At 46.3% G+C, this 24872-nt stretch overlaps 32 non-coding genes across 32 annotated transcripts; 16 read left to right on the forward strand and 16 right to left on the reverse strand.

Moving 5' to 3' along the window:
• Positions 1-179: 179 nt before the first annotated feature.
• On the reverse strand, positions 180-261 carry TRNAS-GCU (transfer RNA serine (anticodon GCU)). Its single transcript has one exon. It is a non-coding gene; the product is annotated as a tRNA-Ser (tRNA).
• A 684-nt stretch (positions 262-945) lies between these two features.
• Positions 946-1019, forward strand: TRNAT-AGU (transfer RNA threonine (anticodon AGU)). The gene has a single exon. It is a non-coding gene; the product is annotated as a tRNA-Thr (tRNA).
• Positions 1020-1412: 393 nt separating this feature from the next.
• TRNAS-GCU (transfer RNA serine (anticodon GCU)) lies at positions 1413-1494 on the reverse strand. The gene has a single exon. It is a non-coding gene; the product is annotated as a tRNA-Ser (tRNA).
• Positions 1495-2178: 684 nt separating this feature from the next.
• On the forward strand, positions 2179-2252 carry TRNAT-AGU (transfer RNA threonine (anticodon AGU)). The gene has a single exon. It is a non-coding gene; the product is annotated as a tRNA-Thr (tRNA).
• A 393-nt stretch (positions 2253-2645) lies between these two features.
• TRNAS-GCU (transfer RNA serine (anticodon GCU)) lies at positions 2646-2727 on the reverse strand. The gene has a single exon. It is a non-coding gene; the product is annotated as a tRNA-Ser (tRNA).
• A 684-nt stretch (positions 2728-3411) lies between these two features.
• TRNAT-AGU (transfer RNA threonine (anticodon AGU)) lies at positions 3412-3485 on the forward strand. Its single transcript has one exon. It is a non-coding gene; the product is annotated as a tRNA-Thr (tRNA).
• Positions 3486-3878: 393 nt separating this feature from the next.
• TRNAS-GCU (transfer RNA serine (anticodon GCU)) lies at positions 3879-3960 on the reverse strand. The gene has a single exon. It is a non-coding gene; the product is annotated as a tRNA-Ser (tRNA).
• Positions 3961-4644: 684 nt separating this feature from the next.
• TRNAT-AGU (transfer RNA threonine (anticodon AGU)) lies at positions 4645-4718 on the forward strand. Its single transcript has one exon. It is a non-coding gene; the product is annotated as a tRNA-Thr (tRNA).
• Positions 4719-5111: 393 nt separating this feature from the next.
• TRNAS-GCU (transfer RNA serine (anticodon GCU)) lies at positions 5112-5193 on the reverse strand. The gene has a single exon. It is a non-coding gene; the product is annotated as a tRNA-Ser (tRNA).
• Positions 5194-5877: 684 nt separating this feature from the next.
• On the forward strand, positions 5878-5951 carry TRNAT-AGU (transfer RNA threonine (anticodon AGU)). The gene has a single exon. It is a non-coding gene; the product is annotated as a tRNA-Thr (tRNA).
• Positions 5952-6344: 393 nt separating this feature from the next.
• TRNAS-GCU (transfer RNA serine (anticodon GCU)) lies at positions 6345-6426 on the reverse strand. Its single transcript has one exon. It is a non-coding gene; the product is annotated as a tRNA-Ser (tRNA).
• Positions 6427-7110: 684 nt separating this feature from the next.
• TRNAT-AGU (transfer RNA threonine (anticodon AGU)) lies at positions 7111-7184 on the forward strand. Its single transcript has one exon. It is a non-coding gene; the product is annotated as a tRNA-Thr (tRNA).
• Positions 7185-7577: 393 nt separating this feature from the next.
• On the reverse strand, positions 7578-7659 carry TRNAS-GCU (transfer RNA serine (anticodon GCU)). Its single transcript has one exon. It is a non-coding gene; the product is annotated as a tRNA-Ser (tRNA).
• A 684-nt stretch (positions 7660-8343) lies between these two features.
• Positions 8344-8417, forward strand: TRNAT-AGU (transfer RNA threonine (anticodon AGU)). Its single transcript has one exon. It is a non-coding gene; the product is annotated as a tRNA-Thr (tRNA).
• Positions 8418-8810: 393 nt separating this feature from the next.
• Positions 8811-8892, reverse strand: TRNAS-GCU (transfer RNA serine (anticodon GCU)). The gene has a single exon. It is a non-coding gene; the product is annotated as a tRNA-Ser (tRNA).
• A 684-nt stretch (positions 8893-9576) lies between these two features.
• On the forward strand, positions 9577-9650 carry TRNAT-AGU (transfer RNA threonine (anticodon AGU)). The gene has a single exon. It is a non-coding gene; the product is annotated as a tRNA-Thr (tRNA).
• Positions 9651-10043: 393 nt separating this feature from the next.
• On the reverse strand, positions 10044-10125 carry TRNAS-GCU (transfer RNA serine (anticodon GCU)). The gene has a single exon. It is a non-coding gene; the product is annotated as a tRNA-Ser (tRNA).
• A 684-nt stretch (positions 10126-10809) lies between these two features.
• TRNAT-AGU (transfer RNA threonine (anticodon AGU)) lies at positions 10810-10883 on the forward strand. Its single transcript has one exon. It is a non-coding gene; the product is annotated as a tRNA-Thr (tRNA).
• A 1159-nt stretch (positions 10884-12042) lies between these two features.
• TRNAT-AGU (transfer RNA threonine (anticodon AGU)) lies at positions 12043-12116 on the forward strand. Its single transcript has one exon. It is a non-coding gene; the product is annotated as a tRNA-Thr (tRNA).
• Positions 12117-12509: 393 nt separating this feature from the next.
• Positions 12510-12591, reverse strand: TRNAS-GCU (transfer RNA serine (anticodon GCU)). Its single transcript has one exon. It is a non-coding gene; the product is annotated as a tRNA-Ser (tRNA).
• Positions 12592-13742: 1151 nt separating this feature from the next.
• Positions 13743-13824, reverse strand: TRNAS-GCU (transfer RNA serine (anticodon GCU)). The gene has a single exon. It is a non-coding gene; the product is annotated as a tRNA-Ser (tRNA).
• A 684-nt stretch (positions 13825-14508) lies between these two features.
• Positions 14509-14582, forward strand: TRNAT-AGU (transfer RNA threonine (anticodon AGU)). The gene has a single exon. It is a non-coding gene; the product is annotated as a tRNA-Thr (tRNA).
• A 3567-nt stretch (positions 14583-18149) lies between these two features.
• TRNAT-AGU (transfer RNA threonine (anticodon AGU)) lies at positions 18150-18223 on the forward strand. Its single transcript has one exon. It is a non-coding gene; the product is annotated as a tRNA-Thr (tRNA).
• Positions 18224-18616: 393 nt separating this feature from the next.
• Positions 18617-18698, reverse strand: TRNAS-GCU (transfer RNA serine (anticodon GCU)). Its single transcript has one exon. It is a non-coding gene; the product is annotated as a tRNA-Ser (tRNA).
• A 684-nt stretch (positions 18699-19382) lies between these two features.
• Positions 19383-19456, forward strand: TRNAT-AGU (transfer RNA threonine (anticodon AGU)). Its single transcript has one exon. It is a non-coding gene; the product is annotated as a tRNA-Thr (tRNA).
• A 393-nt stretch (positions 19457-19849) lies between these two features.
• Positions 19850-19931, reverse strand: TRNAS-GCU (transfer RNA serine (anticodon GCU)). The gene has a single exon. It is a non-coding gene; the product is annotated as a tRNA-Ser (tRNA).
• Positions 19932-20615: 684 nt separating this feature from the next.
• TRNAT-AGU (transfer RNA threonine (anticodon AGU)) lies at positions 20616-20689 on the forward strand. The gene has a single exon. It is a non-coding gene; the product is annotated as a tRNA-Thr (tRNA).
• Positions 20690-21082: 393 nt separating this feature from the next.
• Positions 21083-21164, reverse strand: TRNAS-GCU (transfer RNA serine (anticodon GCU)). The gene has a single exon. It is a non-coding gene; the product is annotated as a tRNA-Ser (tRNA).
• Positions 21165-22315: 1151 nt separating this feature from the next.
• Positions 22316-22397, reverse strand: TRNAS-GCU (transfer RNA serine (anticodon GCU)). The gene has a single exon. It is a non-coding gene; the product is annotated as a tRNA-Ser (tRNA).
• A 684-nt stretch (positions 22398-23081) lies between these two features.
• TRNAT-AGU (transfer RNA threonine (anticodon AGU)) lies at positions 23082-23155 on the forward strand. The gene has a single exon. It is a non-coding gene; the product is annotated as a tRNA-Thr (tRNA).
• Positions 23156-23548: 393 nt separating this feature from the next.
• Positions 23549-23630, reverse strand: TRNAS-GCU (transfer RNA serine (anticodon GCU)). Its single transcript has one exon. It is a non-coding gene; the product is annotated as a tRNA-Ser (tRNA).
• Positions 23631-24314: 684 nt separating this feature from the next.
• Positions 24315-24388, forward strand: TRNAT-AGU (transfer RNA threonine (anticodon AGU)). Its single transcript has one exon. It is a non-coding gene; the product is annotated as a tRNA-Thr (tRNA).
• Positions 24389-24872: the final 484 nt, after the last annotated feature.

Below are 24872 nucleotides of genomic sequence, written 5' to 3' on the forward strand. Positions count from 1 at the left end.
CCCGTTGATATGCCACGTAACTTGTATGCCACACAACAAATATGCGTCTTTCCTAGCTTTAATAAGAGCCGTCTTGAGAGGTCACAGTTAAAGTCCACCATGGAGGGGACAATCACTGCTTGTCCAGTAAAAAGAGGATTAGCAAACAAAGATTTCAGCTTGGACGAAGCAGAAGAAATCGACGAGGATGGGATTCGAACCCATGCATGCAGAGCACAATGGATTAGCAGTCCATCGCCTTAACCACTCGGCCACCTCGTCCTGGTGAGCGCCGTGGTTCCCTTTGACAAACTCCCAAACAAAGTGTGCCTAGTCGGTGCCTGCAGAGTTTTGCTGATCGGTCATGGGCTGAGTGGGTCATACCTCGCCTCCTACAGTAAGTAATGCCTCAAGAAGATGCATGGAAAACCCTTGAAAGGTGGACCTATGCTAAGGGATGCCAAACCATTTCCAGACTTCCCTGGCATGTCTTCCATCCATCTATTCTGCCTTATGCATGGAAAGCAGAGCAGGTAACAATTCTTGCTCTGCTAAGAAGCGGCTCAATCACCTATGGAACCGCAAACCTCTAGCTCTCCACGAAGTTCCAGCTGCTATTGTCGTCTGCAAATTTGTCGGTGTGGATGCCTTTTTCAAAAAGTTTTTGCTTTTCTAATTGTCATGACTGAAAGCTTCATCCTTTTACAAGTTGCTGCCAAGTATGGAACAGAACTCCAGTACCGTGTGGGCCCTTAAAGAAAGCAGTGGAAAACGACTGCGGATAAAGGGACACACCTCAGTTGTCTACCTAGTATCTGCTCACCTTCCTTTTTCCAGCCCTGAAAAGAAAAACCATGAAGGTTTGAGCCACCCCATCAGGTCATGAAAGGTTGCAGGAATTGGAAACATCCGATAGCAGTGGCGTTTTTTTTAAGCTGCACAGCTGTGCCAGCTTTGCCATCACAAGGCGCTGTGGCTTAGTTGGTTAAAGCGCCTGTCTAGTAAACAGGAGATCCTGAGTTCGAATCTCAGCAGTGCCTTTCTTTCTTCTCTTTTGAGCTTCTGAAGCAAACCAAAAAAAAGTTATTCGCTCACGTCTGACATCTTACTTGTCTTTCACACAGTCCTAAGGTAGACCAGTCAGGGGATCTAGAATCAGTACCAGCTAAAGGCTGCAAAGGACAAAGAGGCCTTCATCTTCATGAGAAGGCCGAGGATGCCATCAAGCATGAAAAATAAAAAGAGTGGACTTAACCCGTTGATATGCCACGTAACTTGTATGCCACACAACAAATATGCGTCTTTCCTAGCTTTAATAAGAGCCGTCTTGAGAGGTCACAGTTAAAGTCCACCATGGAGGGGACAATCACTGCTTGTCCAGTAAAAAGAGGATTAGCAAACAAAGATTTCAGCTTGGACGAAGCAGAAGAAATCGACGAGGATGGGATTCGAACCCATGCATGCAGAGCACAATGGATTAGCAGTCCATCGCCTTAACCACTCGGCCACCTCGTCCTGGTGAGCGCCGTGGTTCCCTTTGACAAACTCCCAAACAAAGTGTGCCTAGTCGGTGCCTGCAGAGTTTTGCTGATCGGTCATGGGCTGAGTGGGTCATACCTCGCCTCCTACAGTAAGTAATGCCTCAAGAAGATGCATGGAAAACCCTTGAAAGGTGGACCTATGCTAAGGGATGCCAAACCATTTCCAGACTTCCCTGGCATGTCTTCCATCCATCTATTCTGCCTTATGCATGGAAAGCAGAGCAGGTAACAATTCTTGCTCTGCTAAGAAGCGGCTCAATCACCTATGGAACCGCAAACCTCTAGCTCTCCACGAAGTTCCAGCTGCTATTGTCGTCTGCAAATTTGTCGGTGTGGATGCCTTTTTCAAAAAGTTTTTGCTTTTCTAATTGTCATGACTGAAAGCTTCATCCTTTTACAAGTTGCTGCCAAGTATGGAACAGAACTCCAGTACCGTGTGGGCCCTTAAAGAAAGCAGTGGAAAACGACTGCGGATAAAGGGACACACCTCAGTTGTCTACCTAGTATCTGCTCACCTTCCTTTTTCCAGCCCTGAAAAGAAAAACCATGAAGGTTTGAGCCACCCCATCAGGTCATGAAAGGTTGCAGGAATTGGAAACATCCGATAGCAGTGGCGTTTTTTTTAAGCTGCACAGCTGTGCCAGCTTTGCCATCACAAGGCGCTGTGGCTTAGTTGGTTAAAGCGCCTGTCTAGTAAACAGGAGATCCTGAGTTCGAATCTCAGCAGTGCCTTTCTTTCTTCTCTTTTGAGCTTCTGAAGCAAACCAAAAAAAAGTTATTCGCTCACGTCTGACATCTTACTTGTCTTTCACACAGTCCTAAGGTAGACCAGTCAGGGGATCTAGAATCAGTACCAGCTAAAGGCTGCAAAGGACAAAGAGGCCTTCATCTTCATGAGAAGGCCGAGGATGCCATCAAGCATGAAAAATAAAAAGAGTGGACTTAACCCGTTGATATGCCACGTAACTTGTATGCCACACAACAAATATGCGTCTTTCCTAGCTTTAATAAGAGCCGTCTTGAGAGGTCACAGTTAAAGTCCACCATGGAGGGGACAATCACTGCTTGTCCAGTAAAAAGAGGATTAGCAAACAAAGATTTCAGCTTGGACGAAGCAGAAGAAATCGACGAGGATGGGATTCGAACCCATGCATGCAGAGCACAATGGATTAGCAGTCCATCGCCTTAACCACTCGGCCACCTCGTCCTGGTGAGCGCCGTGGTTCCCTTTGACAAACTCCCAAACAAAGTGTGCCTAGTCGGTGCCTGCAGAGTTTTGCTGATCGGTCATGGGCTGAGTGGGTCATACCTCGCCTCCTACAGTAAGTAATGCCTCAAGAAGATGCATGGAAAACCCTTGAAAGGTGGACCTATGCTAAGGGATGCCAAACCATTTCCAGACTTCCCTGGCATGTCTTCCATCCATCTATTCTGCCTTATGCATGGAAAGCAGAGCAGGTAACAATTCTTGCTCTGCTAAGAAGCGGCTCAATCACCTATGGAACCGCAAACCTCTAGCTCTCCACGAAGTTCCAGCTGCTATTGTCGTCTGCAAATTTGTCGGTGTGGATGCCTTTTTCAAAAAGTTTTTGCTTTTCTAATTGTCATGACTGAAAGCTTCATCCTTTTACAAGTTGCTGCCAAGTATGGAACAGAACTCCAGTACCGTGTGGGCCCTTAAAGAAAGCAGTGGAAAACGACTGCGGATAAAGGGACACACCTCAGTTGTCTACCTAGTATCTGCTCACCTTCCTTTTTCCAGCCCTGAAAAGAAAAACCATGAAGGTTTGAGCCACCCCATCAGGTCATGAAAGGTTGCAGGAATTGGAAACATCCGATAGCAGTGGCGTTTTTTTTAAGCTGCACAGCTGTGCCAGCTTTGCCATCACAAGGCGCTGTGGCTTAGTTGGTTAAAGCGCCTGTCTAGTAAACAGGAGATCCTGAGTTCGAATCTCAGCAGTGCCTTTCTTTCTTCTCTTTTGAGCTTCTGAAGCAAACCAAAAAAAAGTTATTCGCTCACGTCTGACATCTTACTTGTCTTTCACACAGTCCTAAGGTAGACCAGTCAGGGGATCTAGAATCAGTACCAGCTAAAGGCTGCAAAGGACAAAGAGGCCTTCATCTTCATGAGAAGGCCGAGGATGCCATCAAGCATGAAAAATAAAAAGAGTGGACTTAACCCGTTGATATGCCACGTAACTTGTATGCCACACAACAAATATGCGTCTTTCCTAGCTTTAATAAGAGCCGTCTTGAGAGGTCACAGTTAAAGTCCACCATGGAGGGGACAATCACTGCTTGTCCAGTAAAAAGAGGATTAGCAAACAAAGATTTCAGCTTGGACGAAGCAGAAGAAATCGACGAGGATGGGATTCGAACCCATGCATGCAGAGCACAATGGATTAGCAGTCCATCGCCTTAACCACTCGGCCACCTCGTCCTGGTGAGCGCCGTGGTTCCCTTTGACAAACTCCCAAACAAAGTGTGCCTAGTCGGTGCCTGCAGAGTTTTGCTGATCGGTCATGGGCTGAGTGGGTCATACCTCGCCTCCTACAGTAAGTAATGCCTCAAGAAGATGCATGGAAAACCCTTGAAAGGTGGACCTATGCTAAGGGATGCCAAACCATTTCCAGACTTCCCTGGCATGTCTTCCATCCATCTATTCTGCCTTATGCATGGAAAGCAGAGCAGGTAACAATTCTTGCTCTGCTAAGAAGCGGCTCAATCACCTATGGAACCGCAAACCTCTAGCTCTCCACGAAGTTCCAGCTGCTATTGTCGTCTGCAAATTTGTCGGTGTGGATGCCTTTTTCAAAAAGTTTTTGCTTTTCTAATTGTCATGACTGAAAGCTTCATCCTTTTACAAGTTGCTGCCAAGTATGGAACAGAACTCCAGTACCGTGTGGGCCCTTAAAGAAAGCAGTGGAAAACGACTGCGGATAAAGGGACACACCTCAGTTGTCTACCTAGTATCTGCTCACCTTCCTTTTTCCAGCCCTGAAAAGAAAAACCATGAAGGTTTGAGCCACCCCATCAGGTCATGAAAGGTTGCAGGAATTGGAAACATCCGATAGCAGTGGCGTTTTTTTTAAGCTGCACAGCTGTGCCAGCTTTGCCATCACAAGGCGCTGTGGCTTAGTTGGTTAAAGCGCCTGTCTAGTAAACAGGAGATCCTGAGTTCGAATCTCAGCAGTGCCTTTCTTTCTTCTCTTTTGAGCTTCTGAAGCAAACCAAAAAAAAGTTATTCGCTCACGTCTGACATCTTACTTGTCTTTCACACAGTCCTAAGGTAGACCAGTCAGGGGATCTAGAATCAGTACCAGCTAAAGGCTGCAAAGGACAAAGAGGCCTTCATCTTCATGAGAAGGCCGAGGATGCCATCAAGCATGAAAAATAAAAAGAGTGGACTTAACCCGTTGATATGCCACGTAACTTGTATGCCACACAACAAATATGCGTCTTTCCTAGCTTTAATAAGAGCCGTCTTGAGAGGTCACAGTTAAAGTCCACCATGGAGGGGACAATCACTGCTTGTCCAGTAAAAAGAGGATTAGCAAACAAAGATTTCAGCTTGGACGAAGCAGAAGAAATCGACGAGGATGGGATTCGAACCCATGCATGCAGAGCACAATGGATTAGCAGTCCATCGCCTTAACCACTCGGCCACCTCGTCCTGGTGAGCGCCGTGGTTCCCTTTGACAAACTCCCAAACAAAGTGTGCCTAGTCGGTGCCTGCAGAGTTTTGCTGATCGGTCATGGGCTGAGTGGGTCATACCTCGCCTCCTACAGTAAGTAATGCCTCAAGAAGATGCATGGAAAACCCTTGAAAGGTGGACCTATGCTAAGGGATGCCAAACCATTTCCAGACTTCCCTGGCATGTCTTCCATCCATCTATTCTGCCTTATGCATGGAAAGCAGAGCAGGTAACAATTCTTGCTCTGCTAAGAAGCGGCTCAATCACCTATGGAACCGCAAACCTCTAGCTCTCCACGAAGTTCCAGCTGCTATTGTCGTCTGCAAATTTGTCGGTGTGGATGCCTTTTTCAAAAAGTTTTTGCTTTTCTAATTGTCATGACTGAAAGCTTCATCCTTTTACAAGTTGCTGCCAAGTATGGAACAGAACTCCAGTACCGTGTGGGCCCTTAAAGAAAGCAGTGGAAAACGACTGCGGATAAAGGGACACACCTCAGTTGTCTACCTAGTATCTGCTCACCTTCCTTTTTCCAGCCCTGAAAAGAAAAACCATGAAGGTTTGAGCCACCCCATCAGGTCATGAAAGGTTGCAGGAATTGGAAACATCCGATAGCAGTGGCGTTTTTTTTAAGCTGCACAGCTGTGCCAGCTTTGCCATCACAAGGCGCTGTGGCTTAGTTGGTTAAAGCGCCTGTCTAGTAAACAGGAGATCCTGAGTTCGAATCTCAGCAGTGCCTTTCTTTCTTCTCTTTTGAGCTTCTGAAGCAAACCAAAAAAAAGTTATTCGCTCACGTCTGACATCTTACTTGTCTTTCACACAGTCCTAAGGTAGACCAGTCAGGGGATCTAGAATCAGTACCAGCTAAAGGCTGCAAAGGACAAAGAGGCCTTCATCTTCATGAGAAGGCCGAGGATGCCATCAAGCATGAAAAATAAAAAGAGTGGACTTAACCCGTTGATATGCCACGTAACTTGTATGCCACACAACAAATATGCGTCTTTCCTAGCTTTAATAAGAGCCGTCTTGAGAGGTCACAGTTAAAGTCCACCATGGAGGGGACAATCACTGCTTGTCCAGTAAAAAGAGGATTAGCAAACAAAGATTTCAGCTTGGACGAAGCAGAAGAAATCGACGAGGATGGGATTCGAACCCATGCATGCAGAGCACAATGGATTAGCAGTCCATCGCCTTAACCACTCGGCCACCTCGTCCTGGTGAGCGCCGTGGTTCCCTTTGACAAACTCCCAAACAAAGTGTGCCTAGTCGGTGCCTGCAGAGTTTTGCTGATCGGTCATGGGCTGAGTGGGTCATACCTCGCCTCCTACAGTAAGTAATGCCTCAAGAAGATGCATGGAAAACCCTTGAAAGGTGGACCTATGCTAAGGGATGCCAAACCATTTCCAGACTTCCCTGGCATGTCTTCCATCCATCTATTCTGCCTTATGCATGGAAAGCAGAGCAGGTAACAATTCTTGCTCTGCTAAGAAGCGGCTCAATCACCTATGGAACCGCAAACCTCTAGCTCTCCACGAAGTTCCAGCTGCTATTGTCGTCTGCAAATTTGTCGGTGTGGATGCCTTTTTCAAAAAGTTTTTGCTTTTCTAATTGTCATGACTGAAAGCTTCATCCTTTTACAAGTTGCTGCCAAGTATGGAACAGAACTCCAGTACCGTGTGGGCCCTTAAAGAAAGCAGTGGAAAACGACTGCGGATAAAGGGACACACCTCAGTTGTCTACCTAGTATCTGCTCACCTTCCTTTTTCCAGCCCTGAAAAGAAAAACCATGAAGGTTTGAGCCACCCCATCAGGTCATGAAAGGTTGCAGGAATTGGAAACATCCGATAGCAGTGGCGTTTTTTTTAAGCTGCACAGCTGTGCCAGCTTTGCCATCACAAGGCGCTGTGGCTTAGTTGGTTAAAGCGCCTGTCTAGTAAACAGGAGATCCTGAGTTCGAATCTCAGCAGTGCCTTTCTTTCTTCTCTTTTGAGCTTCTGAAGCAAACCAAAAAAAAGTTATTCGCTCACGTCTGACATCTTACTTGTCTTTCACACAGTCCTAAGGTAGACCAGTCAGGGGATCTAGAATCAGTACCAGCTAAAGGCTGCAAAGGACAAAGAGGCCTTCATCTTCATGAGAAGGCCGAGGATGCCATCAAGCATGAAAAATAAAAAGAGTGGACTTAACCCGTTGATATGCCACGTAACTTGTATGCCACACAACAAATATGCGTCTTTCCTAGCTTTAATAAGAGCCGTCTTGAGAGGTCACAGTTAAAGTCCACCATGGAGGGGACAATCACTGCTTGTCCAGTAAAAAGAGGATTAGCAAACAAAGATTTCAGCTTGGACGAAGCAGAAGAAATCGACGAGGATGGGATTCGAACCCATGCATGCAGAGCACAATGGATTAGCAGTCCATCGCCTTAACCACTCGGCCACCTCGTCCTGGTGAGCGCCGTGGTTCCCTTTGACAAACTCCCAAACAAAGTGTGCCTAGTCGGTGCCTGCAGAGTTTTGCTGATCGGTCATGGGCTGAGTGGGTCATACCTCGCCTCCTACAGTAAGTAATGCCTCAAGAAGATGCATGGAAAACCCTTGAAAGGTGGACCTATGCTAAGGGATGCCAAACCATTTCCAGACTTCCCTGGCATGTCTTCCATCCATCTATTCTGCCTTATGCATGGAAAGCAGAGCAGGTAACAATTCTTGCTCTGCTAAGAAGCGGCTCAATCACCTATGGAACCGCAAACCTCTAGCTCTCCACGAAGTTCCAGCTGCTATTGTCGTCTGCAAATTTGTCGGTGTGGATGCCTTTTTCAAAAAGTTTTTGCTTTTCTAATTGTCATGACTGAAAGCTTCATCCTTTTACAAGTTGCTGCCAAGTATGGAACAGAACTCCAGTACCGTGTGGGCCCTTAAAGAAAGCAGTGGAAAACGACTGCGGATAAAGGGACACACCTCAGTTGTCTACCTAGTATCTGCTCACCTTCCTTTTTCCAGCCCTGAAAAGAAAAACCATGAAGGTTTGAGCCACCCCATCAGGTCATGAAAGGTTGCAGGAATTGGAAACATCCGATAGCAGTGGCGTTTTTTTTAAGCTGCACAGCTGTGCCAGCTTTGCCATCACAAGGCGCTGTGGCTTAGTTGGTTAAAGCGCCTGTCTAGTAAACAGGAGATCCTGAGTTCGAATCTCAGCAGTGCCTTTCTTTCTTCTCTTTTGAGCTTCTGAAGCAAACCAAAAAAAAGTTATTCGCTCACGTCTGACATCTTACTTGTCTTTCACACAGTCCTAAGGTAGACCAGTCAGGGGATCTAGAATCAGTACCAGCTAAAGGCTGCAAAGGACAAAGAGGCCTTCATCTTCATGAGAAGGCCGAGGATGCCATCAAGCATGAAAAATAAAAAGAGTGGACTTAACCCGTTGATATGCCACGTAACTTGTATGCCACACAACAAATATGCGTCTTTCCTAGCTTTAATAAGAGCCGTCTTGAGAGGTCACAGTTAAAGTCCACCATGGAGGGGACAATCACTGCTTGTCCAGTAAAAAGAGGATTAGCAAACAAAGATTTCAGCTTGGACGAAGCAGAAGAAATCGACGAGGATGGGATTCGAACCCATGCATGCAGAGCACAATGGATTAGCAGTCCATCGCCTTAACCACTCGGCCACCTCGTCCTGGTGAGCGCCGTGGTTCCCTTTGACAAACTCCCAAACAAAGTGTGCCTAGTCGGTGCCTGCAGAGTTTTGCTGATCGGTCATGGGCTGAGTGGGTCATACCTCGCCTCCTACAGTAAGTAATGCCTCAAGAAGATGCATGGAAAACCCTTGAAAGGTGGACCTATGCTAAGGGATGCCAAACCATTTCCAGACTTCCCTGGCATGTCTTCCATCCATCTATTCTGCCTTATGCATGGAAAGCAGAGCAGGTAACAATTCTTGCTCTGCTAAGAAGCGGCTCAATCACCTATGGAACCGCAAACCTCTAGCTCTCCACGAAGTTCCAGCTGCTATTGTCGTCTGCAAATTTGTCGGTGTGGATGCCTTTTTCAAAAAGTTTTTGCTTTTCTAATTGTCATGACTGAAAGCTTCATCCTTTTACAAGTTGCTGCCAAGTATGGAACAGAACTCCAGTACCGTGTGGGCCCTTAAAGAAAGCAGTGGAAAACGACTGCGGATAAAGGGACACACCTCAGTTGTCTACCTAGTATCTGCTCACCTTCCTTTATCCAGCCCTGAAAAGAAAAACCATGAAGGTTTGAGCCACCCCATCAGGTCATGAAAGGTTGCAGGAATTGGAAACATCCGATAGCAGTGGCGTTTTTTTTAAGCTGCACAGCTGTGCCAGCTTTGCCATCACAAGGCGCTGTGGCTTAGTTGGTTAAAGCGCCTGTCTAGTAAACAGGAGATCCTGAGTTCGAATCTCAGCAGTGCCTTTCTTTCTTCTCTTTTGAGCTTCTGAAGCAAACCAAAAAAAAGTTATTCGCTCACGTCTGACATCTTACTTGTCTTTCACACAGTCCTAAGGTAGACCAGTCAGGGGATCTAGAATCAGTACCAGCTAAAGGCTGCAAAGGACAAAGAGGCCTTCATCTTCATGAGAAGGCCGAGGATGCCATCAAGCATGAAAAATAAAAAGAGTGGACTTAACCCGTTGATATGCCACGTAACTTGTATGCCACACAACAAATATGCGTCTTTCCTAGCTTTAATAAGAGCCGTCTTGAGAGGTCACAGTTAAAGTCCACCATGGAGGGGACAATCACTGCTTGTCCAGTAAAAAGAGGATTAGCAAACAAAGATTTCAGCTTGGACGAAGCAGAAGAAATCGACGAGGATGGGATTCGAACCCATGCATGCAGAGCACAATGGATTAGCAGTCCATCGCCTTAACCACTCGGCCACCTCGTCCTGGTGAGCGCCGTGGTTCCCTTTGACAAACTCCCAAACAAAGTGTGCCTAGTCGGTGCCTGCAGAGTTTTGCTGATCGGTCATGGGCTGAGTGGGTCATACCTCGCCTCCTACAGTAAGTAATGCCTCAAGAAGATGCATGGAAAACCCTTGAAAGGTGGACCTATGCTAAGGGATGCCAAACCATTTCCAGACTTCCCTGGCATGTCTTCCATCCATCTATTCTGCCTTATGCATGGAAAGCAGAGCAGGTAACAATTCTTGCTCTGCTAAGAAGCGGCTCAATCACCTATGGAACCGCAAACCTCTAGCTCTCCACGAAGTTCCAGCTGCTATTGTCGTCTGCAAATTTGTCGGTGTGGATGCCTTTTTCAAAAAGTTTTTGCTTTTCTAATTGTCATGACTGAAAGCTTCATCCTTTTACAAGTTGCTGCCAAGTATGGAACAGAACTCCAGTACCGTGTGGGCCCTTAAAGAAAGCAGTGGAAAACGACTGCGGATAAAGGGACACACCTCAGTTGTCTACCTAGTATCTGCTCACCTTCCTTTTTCCAGCCCTGAAAAGAAAAACCATGAAGGTTTGAGCCACCCCATCAGGTCATGAAAGGTTGCAGGAATTGGAAACATCCGATAGCAGTGGCGTTTTTTTTAAGCTGCACAGCTGTGCCAGCTTTGCCATCACAAGGCGCTGTGGCTTAGTTGGTTAAAGCGCCTGTCTAGTAAACAGGAGATCCTGAGTTCGAATCTCAGCAGTGCCTTTCTTTCTTCTCTTTTGAGCTTCTGAATCAAACCAAAAAAAAGTTATTCGCTCACGTCTGACATCTTACTTGTCTTTCACACAGTCCTAAGGTAGACCAGTCAGGGGATCTAGAATCAGTACCAGCTAAAGGCTGCAAAGGACAAAGAGGCCTTCATCTTCATGAGAAGGCCGAGGATGCCATCAAGCATGAAAAATAAAAAGAGTGGACTTAACCCGTTGATATGCCACGTAACTTGTATGCCACACAACAAATATGCGTCTTTCCTAGCTTTAATAAGAGCCGTCTTGAGAGGTCACAGTTAAAGTCCACCATGGAGGGGACAATCACTGCTTGTCCAGTAAAAAGAGGATTAGCAAACAAAGATTTCAGCTTGGACAAAGCAGAAGAAATCGACGGGGATGGGATTCGAACCCATGCATGCAGAGCACAATGGATTAGCAGTCCATCGCCTTAACCACTCGGCCACCTCGTCCTGGTGAGCGCCGTGGTTCCCTTTGACAAACTCCCAAACAAAGTGTGCCTAGTCGGTGCCTGCAGAGTTTTGCTGATCGGTCATGGGCTGAGTGGGTCATACCTCGCCTCCTACAGTAAGTAATGCCTCAAGAAGATGCATGGAAAACCCTTGAAAGGTGGACCTATGCTAAGGGATGCCAAACCATTTCCAGACATCCCTGCCATGTCTTCCATCCATCTATTCTGCCTTATGCATGGAAAGCAGAGCAGGTAACAATTCTTGCTCTGCAAAGAAGCGGCTCAATCACCTATGGAACCGCAAACCTCTAGCTCTCCACGAAGTTCCAGCTGCTATTGTCGTCTGCAAATTTGTCGGTGTGGATGCCTTTTTCAAAAAGTTTTTGCTTTTCTAATTGTCATGACTGAAAGCTTCATCCTTTTACAAGTTGCTGCCAAGTATGGAACAGAACTCCAGTACCGTGTGGGCCCTTAAAGAAAGCAGTGGAAAACGACTGCGGATAAAGGGACACACCTCAGTTGTCTACCTAGTATCTGCTCACCTTCCTTTTTCCAGCCCTGAAAAGAAAAACCATGAAGGTTTGAGCCACCCCATCAGGTCATGAAAGGTTGCAGGAATTGGAAACATCCGATGGCAGTGACGTTTTTTTTAAGCTGCACAGCTGTGCCGGCTTTGCCATCACAAGGCGCTGTGGCTTAGTTGGTTAAAGCGCCTGTCTAGTAAACAGGAGATCCTGAGTTCGAATCTCAGCAGTGCCTTTCTTTCTTCTCTTTTGAGCTTCTGAAGCAAACCAAAAAAAAGTTATTCGCTCACGTCTGACATCTTACTTGTCTTTCACACAGTCCTAAGGTAGACCAGTCAGGGGATCTAGAATCAGTACCAGCTAAAGGCTGCAAAGGACAAAGAGGCCTTCATCTTCATGAGAAGGCCGAGGATGCCATCAAGCATGAAAAATAAAAAGAGTGGACTTAACCCGTTGATATGCCACGTAACTTGTATGCCACACAACAAATATGCGTCTTTCCTAGCTTTAATAAGAGCCGTCTTGAGAGGTCACAGTTAAAGTCCACCATGGAGGGGACAATCACTGCTTGTCCAGTAAAAAGAGGATTAGCAAACAAAGATTTCAGCTTGGACGAAGCAGAAGAAATCGACGAGGATGGGATTCGAACCCATGCATGCAGAGCACAATGGATTAGCAGTCCATCGCCTTAACCACTCGGCCACCTCGTCCTGGTGAGCGCCGTGGTTCCCTTTGACAAACTCCCAAACAAAGTGTGCCTAGTCGGTGCCTGCAGAGTTTTGCTGATCGGTCATGGGCTGAGTGGGTCATACCTCGCCTCCTACAGTAAGTAATGCCTCAAGAAGATGCATGGAAAACCCTTGAAAGGTGGACCTATGCTAAGGGATGCCAAACCATTTCCAGACTTCCCTGGCATGTCTTCCATCCATCTATTCTGCCTTATGCATGGAAAGCAGAGCAGGTAACAATTCTTGCTCTGCTAAGAAGCGGCTCAATCACCTATGGAACCGCAAACCTCTAGCTCTCCACGAAGTTCCAGCTGCTATTGTCGTCTGCAAATTTGTCGGTGTGGATGCCTTTTTCAAAAAGTTTTTGCTTTTCTAATTGTCATGACTGAAAGCTTCATCCTTTTACAAGTTGCTGCCAAGTATGGAACAGAACTCCAGTACCGTGTGGGCCCTTAAAGAAAGCAGTGGAAAACGACTGCGGATAAAGGGACACACCTCAGTTGTCTACCTAGTATCTGCTCACCTTCCTTTTTCCAGCCCTGAAAAGAAAAACCATGAAGGTTTGAGCCACCCCATCAGGTCATGAAAGGTTGCAGGAATTGGAAACATCCGATAGCAGTGGCGTTTTTTTTAAGCTGCACAGCTGTGCCAGCTTTGCCATCACAAGGCGCTGTGGCTTAGTTGGTTAAAGTGCCTGTCTAGTAAACAGGAGATCCTGAGTTCAAATCTCAGCAGTGCCTTTCTTTCTTCTCTTTTGAGCTTCTGAAGCAAACCAAAAAAAAGTTATTCGCTCACGTCTGACATCTTACTTGTCTTTCACACAGTCCTAAGGTAGACCAGTCAGGGGATCTAGAATCAGTACCAGCTAAAGGCTGCAAAGGACAAAGAGGCCTTCATCTTCATGAGAAGGCCGAGGATGCCATCAAGCATGAAAAATAAAAAGAGTGGACTTAACCCGTTGATATGCCACGTAACTTGTATGCCACACAACAAATATGCGTCTTTCCTAGCTTTAATAAGAGCCGTCTTGAGAGGTCACAGTTAAAGTCCACCATGGAGGGGACAATCACTGCTTGTCCAGTAAAAAGAGGATTAGCAAACAAAGATTTCAGCTTGGACGAAGCAGAAGAAATCGACGAGGATGGGATTCGAACCCATGCATGCAGAGCACAATGGATTAGCAGTCCATCGCCTTAACCACTCGGCCACCTCGTCCTGGTGAGCGCCGTGGTTCCCTTTGACAAACTCCCAAACAAAGTGTGCCTAGTCGGTGCCTGCACAGTTTTGCTGATCGGTCATGGGCTGAGTGGGTCATACCTCGCCTCCTACAGTAAGTAATGCCTCAAGAAGATGCATGGAAAACCCTTGAAAGGTGGACCTATGCTAAGGAATGCCAAACCATTTCCAGACTTCCCTGGCATGTCTTCCATCCATCTATTCTGCCTTATGCATGGAAAGCAGAGCAGGTAACAATTCTTGCTCTGCTAAAAAGCGGCTCAATCACCTATGGAACCGCAAACCTCTAGCTCTCCACGAAGTTCCAGCTGCTATTGTCGTCTGCAAATTTGTCGGTGTGGATGCCTTTTTCAAAAAGTTTTTGCTTTTCTAATTGTCATGACTGAAAGCTTCATCCTTTTACAAGTTGCTGCCAAGTATGGAACAGAACTCCAGTACCGTGTGGGCCCTTAAAGAAAGCAGTGGAAAACGACTGCGGATAAAGGGACACACCTCAGTTGTCTACCTAGTATCTGCTCACCTTCCTTTTTCCAGCCCTGAAAAGAAAAACCATGAAGGTTTGAGCCACCCCATCAGGTCATGAAAGGTTGCAGGAATTGGAAACATCCGATAGCAGTGGCGTTTTTTTTAAGCTGCACAGCTGTGCCAGCTTTGCCATCACAAGGCGCTGTGGCTTAGTTGGTTAAAGCGCCTGTCTAGTAAACAGGAGATCCTGAGTTCGAATCTCAGCAGTGCCTTTCTTTCTTCTCTTTTGAGCTTCTGAAGCAAACCAAAAAAAAGTTATTCGCTCACGTCTGACATCTTACTTGTCTTTCACACAGTCCTAAGGTAGACCAGTCAGGGGATCTAGAATCAGTACCAGCTAAAGGCTGCAAAGGACAAAGAGGCCTTCATCTTCATGAGAAGGCCGAGGATGCCATCAAGCATGAAAAATAAAAAGAGTGGACTTAACCCGTTGATATGCCACGTAACTTGTATGCCACACAACAAATATGCGTCTTTCCTAGCTTTAATAAGAGCCGTCTTGAGAGGTCACAGTTAAAGTCCACCATGGAGGGGACAATCACTGCTTGTCCAGTAAAAAGAGGATTAGCAAACAAAGATTTCAGCTTGGACGAAGCAGAAGAAATCAACGAGGATGGGATTCGAACCCATGCATGCAGAGCACAATGGATTAGCAGTCCATCGCCTTAACCACTCGGCCACCTCGCCCTGGTGAGCGCCGTGGTTCCCTTTGACAAATTCCCAAACAAAGTGTGCCTAGTCGGTGCCTGCAGAGTTTTGCTGATAGGTCATGGGCTGAGTGGGTCATACCTCGCCTCCTACAGTAAGTAATGCCTCAAGAAGATGCATGGAAAACCCTTGAAAGGTGGACCTATGCTAAGGGATGCCAAACCATTTCCAGACTTCCCTGGCATGTCTTCCATCCATCTATTCTGCCTTATGCATGGAAAGCAGAGCAGATAACAATTCTTGCTCTGCTAAGAAGCGGCTCAATCACCTATGGAACCGCAAACCTCTAGCTCTCCACGAAGTTCCAGCTGCTATTGTCGTCTGCAAATTTGTCGGTGTGGATGCCTTTTTCAAAAAGTTTTTGCTTTTCTAATTGTCATGACTGAAAGCTTCATCCTTTTACAAGTTGCTGCCAAGTATGGAACAGAACTCCAGTACCGTGTGGGCCCTTAAAGAAAGCAGTGGAAAACGACTGCGGATAAAGGGACACACCTCAGTTGTCTACCTAGTATCTGCTCACCTTCCTTTTTCCAGCCCTGAAAAGAAAAACCATGAAGGTTTGAGCCACCCCATCAGGTCATGAAAGGTTGCAGGAATTGGAAACATCCGATAGCAGTGGCGTTTGCCATCACAAGGCGCTGTGGCTTAGTTGGTTAAAGCGCCTGTCTAGTAAACAGGAGATCTTGAGTTCAAATCTCAGCAGTGCCTTTCTTTCTTCTCTTTTGAGCTTCTGAAGCAAACCAAAAAAAAGTTATTCGCTCACGTCTGACATCTTACTTGTCTTTCACACAGTCCTAAGGTAGACCAGTCAGGGGATCTAGAATCAGTACCAGCTAAAGGCTGCAAAGGACAAAGAGGCCTTCATCTTCATGAGAAGGCCGAGGATGCCATCAAGCATGAAAAATAAAAAGAGTGGACTTAACCCGTTGATATGCCACGTAACTTGTATGCCACACAACAAATATGCGTCTTTCCTAGCTTTAATAAGAGCCGTCTTGAGAGGTCACAGTTAAAGTCCACCATGGAGGGGACAATCACTGCTTGTCCAGTAAAAAGAGGATTAGCAAACAAAGATTTCAGCTTGGACGAAGCAGAAGAAATCAACGAGGATGGGATTCAAACCCATGCATGCAGAGCACAATGGATTAGCAGTCCATCGCCTTAACCACTCGGCCACCTCATCCTGGTGAGCGCCGTGGTTCCCTTTGACAAACTCTCAAACAAAGTGTGCCTAGTCGGTGCCTGCAGAGTTTTGCTGATCGGTCATGGGCTGAGTGGGTCATACCTCGCCTCCTACAGTAAGTAATGCCTCAAGAAGATGCATGGAAAACCCTTGAAAGGTGGACCTATGCTAAGGGATGCCAAACCATTTCCAGACATCCCTGGCATGTCTTCCATCCATCTATTCTGCCTTATGCATGGAAAGCAGAGCAGGTAACAATTCTTGCTCTGCTAAGAAGCGGCTCAATCACCTATGGAACCGCAAACCTCTAGCTCTCCACGAAGTTCCAGCTGCTATTGTCGTCTGCAAATTTGTCGGTGTGGATGCCTTTTTCAAAAAGTTTTTGCTTTTCTAATTGTCATGACTGAAAGCTTCATCCTTTTACAAGTTGCTGCCAAGTATGGAACAGAACTCCAGTACCGTGTGGGCCCTTAAAGAAAGCAGTGGAAAACGACTGCGGATAAAGGGACACACCTCAGTTGTCTACCTAGTATCTGCTCACCTTCCTTTTTCCAGCCCTGAAAAGAAAAACCATGAAGGTTTGAGCCACCCCATCAGGTCATGAAAGGTTGCAGGAATTGGAAACATCCGATAGCAGTGGCGTTTGCCATCACAAGGCGCTGTGGCTTAGTTGGTTAAAGCGCCTGTCTAGTAAACAGGAGATCTTGAGTTCAAATCTCAGCAGTGCCTTTCTTTCTTCTCTTTTGAGCTTCTGAAGCAAACCAAAAAAAAGTTATTCGCTCACGTCTGACATCTTACTTGTCTTTCACACAGTCCTAAGGTAGACCAGTCAGGGGATCTAGAATCAGTACCAGCTAAAGGCTGCAAAGGACAAAGAGGCCTTCATCTTCATGAGAAGGCCGAGGATGCCATCAAGCATGAAAAATAAAAAGAGTGGACTTAACCCGTTGATATGCCACGTAACTTGTATGCCACACAACAAATATGCGTCTTTCCTAGCTTTAATAAGAGCCGTCTTGAGAGGTCACAGTTAAAGTCCACCATGGAGGGGACAATCACTGCTTGTCCAGTAAAAAGAGGATTAGCAAACAAAGATTTCAGCTTGGACGAAGCAGAAGAAATCAACGAGGATGGGATTCAAACCCATGCATGCAGAGCACAATGGATTAGCAGTCCATCGCCTTAACCACTCGGCCACCTCATCCTGGTGAGCGCCGTGGTTCCCTTTGACAAACTCTCAAACAAAGTGTGCCTAGTCGGTGCCTGCAGAGTTTTGCTGATCGGTCATGGGCTGAGTGGGTCATACCTCGCCTCCTACAGTAAGTAATGCCTCAAGAAGATGCATGGAAAACCCTTGAAAGGTGGACCTATGCTAAGGGATGCCAAACCATTTCCAGACATCCCTGGCATGTCTTCCATCCATCTATTCTGCCTTATGCATGGAAAGCAGAGCAGGTAACAATTCTTGCTCTGCTAAGAAGCGGCTCAATCACCTATGGAACCGCAAACCTCTAGCTCTCCACGAAGTTCCAGCTGCTATTGTCGTCTGCAAATTTGTCGGTGTGGATGCCTTTTTCAAAAAGTTTTTGCTTTTCTAATTGTCATGACTGAAAGCTTCATCCTTTTACAAGTTGCTGCCAAGTATGGAACAGAACTCCAGTACCGTGTGGGCCCTTAAAGAAAGCAGTGGAAAACGACTGCGGATAAAGGGACACACCTCAGTTGTCTACCTAGTATCTGCTCACCTTCCTTTTTCCAGCCCTGAAAAGAAAAACCATGAAGGTTTGAGCCACCCCATCAGGTCATGAAAGGTTGCAGGAATTGGAAACATCCGATAGCAGTGGCGTTTTTTTTAAGCTGCACAGCTGTGCCAGCTTTGCCATCACAAGGCGCTGTGGCTTAGTTGGTTAAAGCGCCTGTCTAGTAAACAGGAGATCCTGAGTTCGAATCTCAGCAGTGCCTTTCTTTCTTCTCTTTTGAGCTTCTGAAGCAAACCAAAAAAAAGTTATTCGCTCACGTCTGACATCTTACTTGTCTTTCACACAGTCCTAAGGTAGACCAGTCAGGGGATCTAGAATCAGTACCAGCTAAAGGCTGCAAAGGACAAAGAGGCCTTCATCTTCATGAGAAGGCCGAGGATGCCATCAAGCATGAAAAATAAAAAGAGTGGACTTAACCCGTTGATATGCCACGTAACTTGTATGCCACACAACAAATATGCGTCTTTCCTAGCTTTAATAAGAGCCGTCTTGAGAGGTCACAGTTAAAGTCCACCATGGAGGGGACAATCACTGCTTGTCCAGTAAAAAGAGGATTAGCAAACAAAGATTTCAGCTTGGACGAAGCAGAAGAAATCGACGAGGATGGGATTCGAACCCATGCATGCAGAGCACAATGGATTAGCAGTCCATCGCCTTAACCACTCGGCCACCTCGTCCTGGTGAGCGCCGTGGTTCCCTTTGACAAACTCCCAAACAAAGTGTGCCTAGTCGGTGCCTGCAGAGTTTTGCTGATCGGTCATGGGCTGAGTGGGTCATACCTCGCCTCCTACAGTAAGTAATGCCTCAAGAAGATGCATGGAAAACCCTTGAAAGGTGGACCTATGCTAAGGGATGCCAAACCATTTCCAGACATCCCTGGCATGTCTTCCATCCATCTATTCTGCCTTATGCATGGAAAGCAGAGCAGGTAACAATTCTTGCTCTGCTAAGAAGCGGCTCAATCACCTATGGAACCGCAAACCTCTAGCTCTCCACGAAGTTCCAGCTGCTATTGTCGTCTGCAAATTTGTCGGTGTGGATGCCTTTTTCAAAAAGTTTTTGCTTTTCTAATTGTCATGACTGAAAGCTTCATCCTTTTACAAGTTGCTGCCAAGTATGGAACAGAACTCCAGTACCGTGTGGGCCCTTAAAGAAAGCAGTGGAAAACGACTGCGGATAAAGGGACACACCTCAGTTGTCTACCTAGTATCTGCTCACCTTCCTTTTTCCAGCCCTGAAAAGAAAAACCATGAAGGTTTGAGCCACCCCATCAGGTCATGAAAGGTTGCAGGAATTGGAAACATCCGATAGCAGTGGCGTTTTTTTTAAGCTGCACAGCTGTGCCAGCTTTGCCATCACAAGGCGCTGTGGCTTAGTTGGTTAAAGCGCCTGTCTAGTAAACAGGAGATCCTGAGTTCGAATCTCAGCAGTGCCTTTCTTTCTTCTCTTTTGAGCTTCTGAAGCAAACCAAAAAAAAGTTATTCGCTCACGTCTGACATCTTACTTGTCTTTCACACAGTCCTAAGGTAGACCAGTCAGGGGATCTAGAATCAGTACCAGCTAAAGGCTGCAAAGGACAAAGAGGCCTTCATCTTCATGAGAAGGCCGAGGATGCCATCAAGCATGAAAAATAAAAAGAGTGGACTTAACCCGTTGATATGCCACGTAACTTGTATGCCACACAACAAATATGCGTCTTTCCTAGCTTTTATAAGAGCCGTCTTGAGAGGTCACAGTTAAAGTCCACCATGGAGGGGACAATCACTGCTTGTCCAGTAAAAAGAGGATTAGCAAACAAAGATTTCAGCTTGGACGAAGCAGAAGAAATCGACGAGGATGGGATTCGAACCCATGCATGCAGAGCACAATGGATTAGCAGTCCATCGCCTTAACCACTCGGCCACCTCGTCCTGGTGAGCGCTGTGGTTCCCTTTGACAAACTCCCAAACAAAGTGTGCCTAGTCGGTGCCTGCACAGTTTTGCTGATCGGTCATGGGCTGAGTGGGTCATACCTCGCCTCCTACAGTAAGTAATGCCTCAAGAAGATGCATGGAAAACCCTTGAAAGGTGGACCTATGCTTAGGGATGCCAAACCATTTCCAGACATCCCTGGCATGTCTTCCATCCATCTATTCTGCCTTATGCATGGAAAGCAGAGCAGGTAACAATTCTTGCTCTGCTAAGAAGCGGCTCAATCACCTATGGAACCGCAAACCTCTAGCTCTCCACGAAGTTCCAGCTGCTATTGTCGTCTGCAAATTTGTCGGTGTGGATGCCTTTTTCAAAAAGTTTTTGCTTTTCTAATTGTCATGACTGAAAGCTTCATCCTTTTACAAGTTGCTGCCAAGTATGGAACAGAACTCCAGTACCGTGTGGGCCCTTAAAGAAAGCAGTGGAAAACGACTGCGGATAAAGGGACACACCTCAGTTGTCTACCTAGTATCTGCTCACATTCCTTTTTCCAGCCCTGAAAAGAAAAACCATGAAGGTTTGAGCCACCCCATCAGGTCATGAAAGGTTGCAGGAATTGGAAACATCCGATAGCAGTGGCGTTTTTTTTAAGCTGCACAGCTGTGCCAGCTTTGCCATCACAAGGCGCTGTGGCTTAGTTGGTTAAAGCGCCTGTCTAGTAAACAGGAGATCCTGAGTTCGAATCTCAGCAGTGCCTTTCTTTCTTCTCTTTTGAGCTTCTGAAGCAAACCAAAAAAAAGTTATTCGCTCACGTCTGACATCTTACTTGTCTTTCACACAGTCCTAAGGTAGACCAGTCAGGGGATCTAGAATCAGTACCAGCTAAAGGCTGCAAAGGACAAAGAGGCCTTCATCTTCATGAGAAGGCCGAGGATGCCATCAAGCATGAAAAATAAAAAGAGTGGACTTAACCCGTTGATATGCCACGTAACTTGTATGCCACACAACAAATATGCGTCTTTCCTAGCTTCAATAAGAGCCGTCTTGAGAGGTCACAGTTAAAGTCCACCATGGAGGGGACAATCACTGCTTGTCCAGTAAAAAGAGGATTAGCAAACAAAGATTTCAGCTTGGACGAAGCAGAAGAAATCGACGAGGATGGGATTCGAACCCATGCATGCAGAGCACAATGGATTAGCAGTCCATCGCCTTAACCACTCGGCCACCTCGTCCTGGTGAGCACCGTGGTTCCCTTTGACAAACTCCCAAGCAAAGTGTGCTTAGTCGGTGCCTGCAGAATTTTGCTGATCGGTCATGGGCTGAGTGGGTCATACCTCGCCTCCTACAGTAAGTAATGCCTCAAGAAGATGCATGGAAAACCCGTGAAAGGTGGACCTATGCTAAGGGATGCCAAACCATTTCCAGACATCCCTGCCATGTCTTCCATCCATCTATTCTGCCTTATGCATGGAAAGCAGAGCAGGTAACAATTCTTGCTCTGCAAAGAAGCGGCTCAATCACCTATGGAACCGCAAACCTCTAGCTCTCCACGAAGTTCCAGCTGCTATTGTCGTCTGCAAATTTGTCGGTGTGGATGCCTTTTTCAAAAAGTTTTTGCTTTTCTAATTGTCATGACTGAAAGCTTCATCCTTTTACAAGTTGCTGCCAAGTATGGAACAGAACTCCAGTACCGTGTGGGCCCTTAAAGAAAGCAGTGGAAAACGACTGCGGATAAAGGGACACACCTCAGTTGTCTACCTAGTATCTGCTCACCTTCCTTTTTCCAGCCCTGAAAAGAAAAACCATGAAGGTTTGAGCCACCCCATCAGGTCATGAAAGGTTGCAGGAATTGGAAACATCCAATAGCAGTGGCGTTTTTTTTAAGCTGCACAGCTGTGCCAGCTTTGCCATCACAAGGCGCTGTGGCTTAGTTGGTTAAAGCGCCTGTCTAGTAAAGAGGAGATCCTGAGTTCGAATCTCAGCAGTGCCTTTCTTTCTTCTCTTTTGAGCTTCTGAAGCAAACCAAAAAAAAGTTATTCGCTCACGTCTGACATCTTACTTGTCTTTCACACAGTTCTAAGGTAGACCAGTCAGGGGATCTAGAATCAGTACCAGCTAAAGGCTGCAAAGGACAAAGAGGCCTTCATCTTCATGAGAAGGCCGAGGATGCCATCAAGCATGAAAAATAAAAAGAGTGGACTTAACCCGTTGATATGCCATGTAACTTGTATGCCACACAACAAATATGCGTCTTTCCTAGCTTTAATAAGAGCCGTCTTGAGAGGTCACAGTTAAAGTCCACCATGGAGGGGACAATCACTGCTTGTCCAGTAAAAAGAGGATTAGCAAACAAAGATTTCAGCTTGGACGAAGCAGAAGAAATCGACGAGGATGGGATTCGAACCCATGCATGCAGAGCACAATGGATTAGCAGTCCATCGCCTTAACCACTCGGCCACCTCGTCCTGGTGAGCGCCGTGGTTCCCTTTGACAAACTCTCAAACAAAGTGTGCCTAGTCGGTGCCTGCAGAGTTTTGCTGATCGGTCATGGGCTGAGTGGGTCATACCTCGCCTCCTACAGTAAGTAATGCCTCAAGAAGATGCATGGAAAACCCTTGAAAGGTGGACCTATGCTAAGGGATGCCAAACCATTTCCAGACATCCCTGGCATGTCTTCCATCCATCTATTCTGCCTTATGCATGGAAAGCAGAGCAGGTAACAATTCTTGCTCTGCTAAGAAGCGGCTCAATCACCTATGGAACCGCAAACCTCTAGCTCTCCACGAAGTTCCAGCTGCTATTGTCGTCTGCAAATTTGTCGGTGTGGATGCCTTTTTCAAAAAGTTTTTGCTTTTCTAATTGTCATGACTGAAAGCTTCATCCTTTTACAAGTTGCTGCCAAGTATGGAACAGAACTCCAGTACTGTGTGGGCCCTTAAAGAAAGCAGTGGAAAACGACTGCGGATAAAGGGACACACCTCAGTTGTCTACCTAGTATCTGCTCACCTTCCTTTTTCCAGCCCTGAAAAGAAAAACCATGAAGGTTTGAGCCACCCCATCAGGTCATGAAAGGTTGCAGGAATTGGAAACATCCGATAGCAGTGGCGTTTTTTTTAAGCTGCACAGCTGTGCCAGCTTTGCCATCACAAGGCGCTGTGGCTTAGTTGGTTAAAGCGCCTGTCTAGTAAACAGGAGATCCTGAGTTCAAATCTCAGCAGTGCCTTTCTTTCTTCTCTTTTGAGCTTCTGAAGCAAACCAAAAAAAAGTTATTCGCTCACGTCTGACATCTTACTTGTCTTTCACACAGTCCTAAGGTAGACCAGTCAGGGGATCTAGAATCAGTACCAGCTAAAGGCTGCAAAGGACAAAGAGGCCTTCATCTTCATGAGAAGGCCGAGGATGCCATCAAGCATGAAAAATAAAAAGAGTGGACTTAACCCGTTGATATGCCACGTAACTTGTATGCCACACAACAAATATGCGTCTTTCCTAGCTTTAATAAGAGCCGTCTTGAGAGGTCACAGTTAAAGTCCACCATGGAGGGGACAATAACTGCTTGTCCAGTAAAAAGAGGATTAGCAAACAAAGATTTCAGCTTGGACGAAGCAGAAGAAATCGACGAGGATGGGATTCGAACCCATGCATGCAGAGCACAATGGATTAGCAGTCCATCGCCTTAACCACTCGGCCACCTCGTCCTGGTGAGCACCGTGGTTCCCTTTGACAAACTCCCAAACAAAGTGTGCTTAGTCGGTGCCTGCAGAGTTTTGCTGATCGGTCATGGGCTGAGTGGGTCATACCTCGCCTCCTACAGTAAGTAATGCCTCAAGAAGATGCATGGAAAACCCTTGAAAGGTGGACCTATGCTAAGGGATGCCAAACCATTTCCAGACATCCCTGCCATGTCTTCCATCCATCTATTCTGCCTTATGCATGGAAAGCAGAGCAGGTAACAATTCTTGCTCTGCAAAGAAGCGGCTCAATCACCTATGGAACCGCAAACCTCTAGCTCTCCACGAAGTTCCAGCTGCTATTGTCGTCTGCAAATTTGTCGGTGTGGATGCCTTTTTCAAAAAGTTTTTGCTTTTCTAATTGTCATGACTGAAAGCTTCATCCTTTTACAAGTTGCTGCCAAGTATGGAACAGAACTCCAGTACCGTGTGGGCCCTTAAAGAAAGCAGTGGAAAACGACTGCGGATAAAGGGACACACCTCAGTTGTCTACCTAGTATCTGCTCACCTTCCTTTTTCCAGCCCTGAAAAGAAAAACCATGAAGGTTTGAGCCACCCCATCAGGTCATGAAAGGTTGCAGGAATTGGAAACATCCAATAGCAGTGGCGTTTTTTTTAAGCTGCACAGCTGTGCCAGCTTTGCCATCACAAGGCGCTGTGGCTTAGTTGGTTAAAGCGCCTGTCTAGTAAACAGGAGATCCTGAGTTCGAATCTCAGCAGTGCCTTTCTTTCTTCTCTTTTGAGCTTCTGAAGCAAACCAAAAAAAAGTTATTCGCTCACGTCTGACATCTTACTTGTCTTTCACACAGTCCTAAGGTAGACCAGTCAGGGGATCTAGAATCAGTACCAGCTAAAGGCTGCAAAGGACAAAGAGGGCTGCAAAGGACAAAGAGGCCTTCATCTTCATGAGAAGGCCGAGGATGCCATCAAGCATGAAAAATAAAAAGAGTGGACTTAACCCGTTGATATGCCATGTAACTTGTATGCCACACAACAAATATGCGTCTTTCCTAGCTTTAATAAGAGCCGTCTTGAGAGGTCACAGTTAAAGTCCACCATGGAGGGGACAATCACTGCTTGTCCAGTAAAAAGAGGATTAGCAAACAAAGATTTCAGCTTGGACGAAGCAGAAGAAATCGACGAGGATGGGATTCGAATCCATGCATGCAGAGCACAATGGATTAGCAGTCCATCGCCTTAACCACTCGG

The sequence above is a fragment of the Engystomops pustulosus genome, chromosome 7, assembly GCF_040894005.1.
Source record: "Engystomops pustulosus chromosome 7, aEngPut4.maternal, whole genome shotgun sequence".
NCBI classification, from domain to species: domain Eukaryota; kingdom Metazoa; phylum Chordata; class Amphibia; order Anura; family Leptodactylidae; genus Engystomops; species Engystomops pustulosus.